This window comes from Ovis aries, chromosome 3 (genome assembly GCF_016772045.2).
Source record: "Ovis aries strain OAR_USU_Benz2616 breed Rambouillet chromosome 3, ARS-UI_Ramb_v3.0, whole genome shotgun sequence".
Classification (NCBI taxonomy): Eukaryota; Metazoa; Chordata; class Mammalia; order Artiodactyla; family Bovidae; genus Ovis; species Ovis aries.
In genome coordinates this window covers 101,051,727-101,059,466 of record NC_056056.1, presented here as the reverse complement: position 1 = coordinate 101,059,466, position 7,740 = coordinate 101,051,727, and positions in this window count along the sequence as shown.

The following is a 7,740-nucleotide window of genomic DNA, read 5'->3' as shown; positions in this document are numbered from 1 at the left end:
AATTCCACGGTGTTTGCACTAGCACCAGATGAACGGGAGGAGCCACAGGACCCAGCCAGGAATTTTGCCCCAAGGGCCACCTTTCAAAGCTCCTTGCTTGGCATAGTTACTAAAGATCCTTAATTGTAAGTAGAAACGGCACCAAAATATTCTTTTTGAGGAGGAGGTTGTTGCTGCTGTGCCACCGTGGGGAAGATGGGGGAGCATTAAATAGAATGGCTTGCTGCAAAATCAGCAACTTTGCCGGGTACATCTCGCGGAGACCGTTCATCCTCCTTCTGCTCTGCTGCTGACTTGGTAGCCACAGGTGGGACCTTCCACATGACCCTGGACTGGGACTGCTCTGGTTAACATCCCATCATAGTGTCATCTTTCACTATTTGTACAGTTAGGTTCAGAGTTTTGTGAAACGCATTTAAATGTGTCCATGTGTGTGTGTTCAGTCATGTCCAGCTCTTTGAGACCCCATGGACTGAAGCCCACCAGGCTCCTCTGTCCATGGGATTCTCCAGGCAAGAACCCTGGGGTGGGTTGCCATGCCCTCCAAAAGGAAAATCCTTTTGTTTGGTTAAAAACAATTTACTCGAAGGTTCCTTTGACTGACACTCTCCAGTACTTTTAAATATATTTTTAAGGATTAACTTGGCAAAATGGTTTCCCCAGTGGCTCAGCAGTAAAGAATCTGCTGCATTGCAGGAGACCCAGGTTCAGCCCCTGGGTTGGGAAGATCCCCTGGAGGAGGGAATGTCAAACCACTCCAGTATTCTTGCCTGGAGAACCCCATGGACAGAAGAGCCTGGTGGGCTACAGTCCATGAGTTTGCAAAGAGTCAGGCACAACTGAGCACCTCATTGCTCAGAAGACAGATTCAAGAAACGCCTGAACTGTGTTCTGCTGGTCTGCAAAGTGGAGGAGGCTTATAAAGGAAAAATCCACAAAATACATAAATTGTCAAGAATAATAACTAGAGCTGGCAAGAAGGAAGGGCACTCATTAGGCAAGGGGTCTGGAATGGTTGTAGTTACAAGGGTGAGACCTTGAGGCCTTAAGGCTGCAGGTGGCAGCTGCTGGCAGATGTTTTGAGAACAGCTGGTGGTGTCCTGGAGTCTGACACAGTTCGGGAAACGTCAGTTCTCAGAGAGGCAGGAACGTGCTTGAAACCATATCCACAATGGGCACCCAGCTTCATTTTCGATGCCTGAACCACAGTGACTCCATTTTTATTTCTTAAATGCATCCTTTCCTTTCATAGTTAAAGCAGGTGTACAATGCATGTCTGATGGACCACAAAACAAACTGTTCTAGTGATCATAAAGCTCAAGCTAAATCATGGGTAAGCCAGAATGACTTCCCCCACCTGTCAACATGAAAAGTCCTTCTGTGAAGGTCAAATGTCACATAGGTCTCATTGGGCTAAAATCAACGTGTCATCAGGACTATCTTCCTTTGGAGGATCTGGGGGACAATTTGTTTCGCTGCCTTTTCCAGCTTCTCAAGGCTCCCCACACTCCTTGTTCAGGAGTCACTTCCATTTTCAAAGCCAGCTGTTCTATTGCTCTGACCTCTGCCTCCATTTCCATTGCCCCCTCTTCTTCTCTGACTTCCCTGCCTCTCTCTCTCTTTTAAGGACCCTTGTAACTGTGTGGGCCCATCTACGTAATACAGGATCATCTCCCCATCTCAAGGGGTGTATGTGTGTGTGTGTGTGTGTGTGTGTGTGTGTGTGTGAGAGAGAGAGAGAGAGAGAGAGAGAGAGAGAGTTGGTTAGTTGTGTCCAACTCTTTGTGACCCCATGGACTGTAGCCCACCAGGCTCCTCTGTCCATGGCATTTCCCAGGCAGGAATACTGGAGTGGGTTGTCATTCCCTTCTCCAGGGGATCTTCCTGACTCAGGGATCGAACCCAGGTCTCCTGCATTGGCAGGCAGATTCTTTACCACTGAGCCACGAGGGAAGCCCACGGGCCTCTTGGGGTGTCATCCTGCCTACCACCCAGGACCTCAGCACTCACCCAGTCTGCTGTGGCCAGCTGGCCTGGCCCTGAGCCCTTAGGCTCCAGGCAACAAGGACTTGGGAACCTAGGCAAGGCTTTCCTGCATGGTCCAGCCAGGTCTCTGGGTTTGGAGAAACTCTTGTTGGCCAGGGGAAGCCCACCACCCCTGCCTTGGGCCCTTGGTCTGTGCCCAGTTGCTAAGAGGCTGGCATTCTCATTTGCTCACCAGACATGCTGCCACCAGATACAGGCTTCATCGCTAACACGTCCTGCAGCCATCTATTCTACTGTTATGAGAGATGCTGCAGGCTGGGTTTTCGGAAACAGACTCTGAGATGGAGTCTTGGTGTGTGGGATGCTTGTTAAGAAATGCTCTTGGACATAGGTACATCTCTGGTTAATTTATGATGATGTACAACAGAAACCAAACCAATATTGTAAAGCAATCATCAATCAATTAAAAATAAAAAAAGAAATGCCCTCAGAGTCAACATCTACAGAAGGGAAAGGCAGGAGGCAGAAATGGGCAGAGCAGCAAAACCACAGGCTGGGCTGACCCCACGGGGAGTGCTGGAGCTGGAATGACCTCTCACAGGTGTCCTGAGCTAGGCTATGCTCACTCCCGGGTCTGAGCTGTGGGGACTCTGCAGTCAGGCAAGCCCAGAACAGGCAGAGCTGAAGGCTGGGGGCGGAGGGCACTTCCAGCCCCCAGAGCAACCTGTCCTTCGCCGAAAGGGGCCTGGGCGGCAGCACGTGGAAATGCTCACCACAGCCCACCCTGCGCCTCTCAGACACACCGCTTCCACCCTTCTTCCACTGTATGTTCTAGAAGCAGCTCCTTCAAGATTCCCACGGCCCCCTTCCTGGGGACACTTTAAAGGAGGTTCTGTGCGTGTGTGTAGAGTCACTCAGTCGTGTCCAACTCTTTGCGACCCCACAGACTGCAGCACTCCAGGCCTCCCTGTCTATCACCAACTCCTGGAGCTTACTCTAACTCATGTCCATTGAGTCAGTGATGCCATCCAACCATCTCATCCTCTGTCATCCCCTTCTCCTCCTGCCCCCAATCCCTCCCAGCATCAGGGTCTTTTCCAAGGAATCAGTTCTTTGCAACAGGTGGCCAAAGTATTGGAGTTTCAGCTTCAGCATCAGTCCTTCCAGTGAATATTCAGGACTGATTTCCTTTAGAATGGACTGGTTTGATCTTGTAGTCCAAGGGACTCTCAAGAGTTTCATCCAACACCACAGTTCAAAAGCATCAAATCTTCAGTGCTCAGGTTTCTTTATGGTCCAACTCTCACATCCACACATGACTACTGGAAAGACTATAGCTTTCACCATGCAGACCTCTGTCGGTAAATGTCTTGCTTTTTAATATGCTGTCTAGGTTTGTCACAGAGTTTCTTCATAAGATGTAAATGAGACCCTGATGCTGGCAGAGACGGAAGAGGGTGGCAGAGGATGATAGTATCACTGACTCAGTGAACATGAAATTGAGCAAACTCCAGGAGATAGCGGAAGACAGAGGAGCCTGGCATGCTGCAGTCCACGGGGTTGCAAAAGGTGGGACACGACTTAGCAACTGAACAGTAAGATGCCTCTGGTGCTGCCCTCGAGGCCACATCCGATGACCACGGTCTCCCTCCTGGACCATCCACTCCAGGCTCCCCTCACCTCGGTTAGCAACTCTGCTGGTCTCAGAGGCTTCACCGATGTGATGACCAGAACCTCATCCCTGAGACGTATGAGCCCTAGTTTACAGGCCCTTCTCAGGCTGGAGCTGATGCCTGTTCATTTACATCAACACTAAGCAAGGGGTTCCAAGAGTCTCCCGTCCGTGTGCCTCACCCGGCTTCACGTGCATCCCCCTTCTCCCCGTGTGCAGCCGCCCTGCCTCCCGCTCCTGGGCAAATACCCCCTTCAGGACGTGCCCCTGACGTGTCCAGATACAGTGACAGCTTGCGATTCAGTGAGTCTCACATGTTCCCAGGCAGAGATCTACCTTTGAGAACACAGACATCTCAATCTGCAGAGCTGAGAATTAGGAGTTTTTTCCCCTTGCTACCATTTCAAGGGGCTTCTCTGGTGGCTCAGTGATAAAGAATCTGCTTGCCCATGGTGCAGACACGGGCTCAATCCCTGGGTTGGGAAGATGCCCTGGAGAAAGGACTAGCCATGCCCTTGAGTATTCTTGCCTGAAGAATTCCACGAATGGAGGAACCAGGTGGGCTATACAGTCCATGGGGTCACAAAGAGTCGGTCATGACTGAGCTACTAAAAAGCTCTTTCAAGACCACCCTTGACTGTAGGAGTATAAAGCTGCCATCTGTTTCAGCTTCCACATGTGTACCAAGCCCACAGGACCATGGATGAGAGTCAGACTCTTCCTCCTCTGCCTGGTCGCACACAAGCTCCCAGTCAGTGTCAGGAAGGTGCTAAGGAGTCTCGCTGGCAGGAGGACGGTGGAGACAGAGACCCGGGCTATGGGTCGCATAGTTTGCTGTCCCTCTGATCCGGCTTGACTGTAGACCACGTCTACCGTAAAATGAATCTTTGTGGGCCCACCCAACCTTGTCCTGGGGCAGGTGTCAGAACCCAGCTTGTCACAGTCGTCTGTATAGCCACTATATGCTTCTTGGTCAAAGGTTCCATCTCTACCAGCCTCCTGCAGCACACTAGAACTGGTTTTGGAAAGATATGAGGCACAGGCTTGCTCTGCAGAGCAAAGGTGTGCTGTGCTTCTCCTATTGTGATTTTCCATAAACACAGCTCCTCTCCCATCGACGATACATCCGCCAGATTATACAGCCCAAATGCCAGGGATCCTTGTACCACCGCCCAGACCTCCCCACAAAGTCTGCAGGCATCTGTTTCATCTTGTCTGCAGGTGGGAGCCGAATCTCCAGATATGGAACCTGCTGCCTCCAAACCCAAGGAGGGTAACAAGATGCCATGCTGCTTTCTTCACTGTGGGAGGCACAAGATGGTGTCATGCACCCTCTCCAGGTGGGCGGTCCTGCTCTAGCACGTCTCTCACCAGCAGACTGAGGTGGCAGGCCCTGAATCCTCGGAGGGTTTATCTCCCACCTTCTGCAGTGTTTTACCCGGACCTCCCACGCACCGGCTTCTCCTTCACTCAGGTTGGTCAGGACGCTCTCAGTGGTAGTGGGTGAACGCGACGCTCTGCCCAGCTTCCACGTGGTCCAGATCTCTTCAGACCATGTAATGACGGCGGGCAGGCCAACGTTAGTCCTGGGACAAAACCCTAAGTGTGCATGTTTGCTTCGTGTGAACGCAAACTGCCTCTCTTCTGATAGGAAGTGCCAATGTCTGCACACCAGCTGCCTCCATCCAAGTTCCTACGTCCTGGCAAAGGAACAGCAGACTGGTACTGCAGGCTGCGATCGGGGTGAAAGCTCATTTCCGTTCAGGAGCATCTACTCTCCTTTTCCAGGATCCACCGGGATTTTTCAAGGGCTTGACTAGGAAGTTAAATGCAGAGTTGGTGGGACCACTACCTATGCATTCTTTTGATACTTAATGCTGATCTGTCCCTCCCCACTGGATGCGGTATTGTTTCAATTCACCATCTAAGGGAGGGGGATAGTTTCAGCAGTTTCTGATTGCCCCTCCCTGCTATCACAGCTCTTACCTCTCAGGCCAAGAGCCAACAACAGGTCTAATCTGATCACACATTCAGGAACCAGGAAAACGACCACCAGGGTGGAGGGAGTTTGTGAACCAATGGACCCAGAGGGAGCTGAGTCCTGACCAGGACTGCACACACCCCACTGCAAAAGGGGTGCCAAGGCAATGTTTGATGTACCTGGACAGGGGCTTCCCAGGTGGCACTGTGGTAAAGCATGCCTGCCAACACAGAAGATGCAGGAGGCTGGGGTTCCATCCCTGGGTTGGGAAGATCCCCTGGAGGAGGAAATGGCAACCCACTCCAGAATTTCTTTCTTAAAAAATCCCAAGGACAGAGGAGCCTGGCAGGTTAGGGTCCATGGGGTCTCAGTCAGAATACAACTCAGCGACTGAATACACACACACGCACACACAATCCTGGACAGCAAAAGAAATATGGATCCTACATGCAAGAATCTTTAAAATGTGAGCTGCTACTCTTCCCACGTTGCACTGTTGGCTGAATGACTGGCTGAAGCAACCTCTGCAGGACAGGAGAAACTTACCGTGGTGTGATGGTCCCCCTCTTCCTGGGGAGCTGGTCTCGTCTTCATTCAGCAGGTTCTGGGTATGAAACTGACTCAGATATGGAAACTGGGCAAAGGGATGTGAATTTCTACTGGGGCAACTCCCCTTGACCTCTTGGTCATCGCGCCGACTCCTCTGAGTGGTGCAGGCTGAGTGGCTCCCGTGTGGCTGCCCACCCCGGGGGCGCTCTGCTGTAATGCATCCTGTAGCCCTCTGCGGTCGGCAGCGCCTCTCCTGCACTGTGACGGCCCTCCTGCTGCCGGAAGGGGCGTGTTCCGTGGCCTCTCCTGCTTCGGAATTCTCTAATCTCAAGTGCCGTCGGTGGCATGGGTTCTGTATCACACTTCCCCACGTCAGCCCTGGGGTGGATTTTAGGGTTTCTAAAACCTCGTTCATCAAGCCACTCTCCCATTCCCTGGAGTCCTCCCAGCGTGTTTAATGGATCTGGAATCCCAACAGATTGCTCCCAGTCGTCAGCTCTCTCTTACTCAACTTCATGCTCCAATCCCTTTGTTGAAGCGCTCACAGAATCACGCACTGTCTTCCGCCTTCTGCTGGTATACGTGGATGAGGTCTTGTCCCTAGTTGGGTTTTATAGTGATTTTAACCCTAGTTATAGGCTTAGTGGGGCTTCCCAGGTACCACAGTGGTAAAGAACCTGCCTGCCAATGCAGGAGACACAAGAGATGCAGGTTCAGTCCCTGGGTCAGGAGGATCCCCTGGAGAAGAGAATGGCCACCCAATCCAGTATTCCTGCCTGGAGACCCCCGTGGACAGGGGAACCCAGTAGGCTACAGTCCACAGAGTTGCAAAGAGTCGGACCCGACTGAGCCACTGAGCACACCACCTTAGTGACAAGGAGGACAGGTGGGGTGGATTCTGAGGGGCCCATGGTGTCAGCTGCTATAGGAAAGAATACTGGCATCATCTTTAAGCTACTTCTGTAGCTAGGTCCAGGAGGAATTCCCCAGGGATTTTTATTGGCAATAAACAGTTCATAGCTTTTATCTTTGTCTAGAGCATCCGTCAGTCTTATCAATAGCTACCCAATTCCACTGTCCTTACCCAGTTCCAATGCCCTTCACCCGCATTTCTCAAAGGCCTGACAGATGGCATGAACCGGTCCTTCTGCTAGGACACCAGCTCAGTCCACCACCAGGGAAAGTTTCACAGTTAGACGGTCACTTCATGCAAGGGGCTCTCCAGCCAGGGGCAGGGATCTTCCTGCAAGAAAGTGGTGAATAATTCAACTCCAACACCTCATTTTTTTTTTTTTAATTTACAATACTGTATTGGTTTTGCCATACATCAACATGAATCTGCCACAGGTGTACCCGTGTTCCCAATCCTGAACCCCCGCCCCCTTCCTCCCTCCCCATACCATCCCTCTGGGTTATCCCAGTGCACCAGCCCCAAGCATCCTGTATCCTGCATGGAACCTAGACTGGTGATTCGTTTCATATATGATATTATACATGTTTCAATGCCATTCTCCCAAATCATCCCACCCTCGCCCTCTCCCACAGAGCCCAA